Source organism: Bison bison, unplaced genomic scaffold (assembly GCF_000754665.1).
Source record: "Bison bison bison isolate TAMUID 2011002044 unplaced genomic scaffold, Bison_UMD1.0 scf7180017864373, whole genome shotgun sequence".
In the NCBI taxonomy this organism is placed as follows: Eukaryota; Metazoa; Chordata; class Mammalia; order Artiodactyla; family Bovidae; genus Bison; species Bison bison.
The window spans coordinates 8,458,918-8,459,419 of NW_011494945.1; positions in this window are offsets into that span (position 1 = coordinate 8,458,918).

The window sequence follows — 502 nt, forward strand, 5'->3', positions numbered from 1 at the left end:
AGACTACCATGCCCCTCCACCCATGGAATTTTCCAGGCAAGAGTACTAGAGTGTGTTGCCATTTCCTTCTCCAGAGGATCTTCCCAACCTAGGGATTGAACCCAAGTCTCCTGCATTGTAGGCAGATGCTTTACCATCTGAGCCGCCAGGGAAGTCTCCTTTTCATTATAGGGGATTGGAATGCAAAAGTAGGAAGTTAAGAGATACCTGGAGTAACAGGCAGATTTGGCCTTGGGGTACAGAATGAAGCAGGGCAAAGGCTAACAGAGTTTTGCCAAGAGAACACACTGGTCATAGCAAACACCTTCTTCCAACAACACAAGAGAAGACTCTACACATGGAAATCACCAGATGGTCATTACTGAAATCAGATTGATTATATTCTTTGCAGCCAAAGATGGAGAGGCTCTATACAGTCAGCAAAAATAAGACCGGGAGCTGACTGTGGCTCAGATCATGAACTCCTTATTGCCAAATTCAGACTGAAATTGAAGAAAGTAGG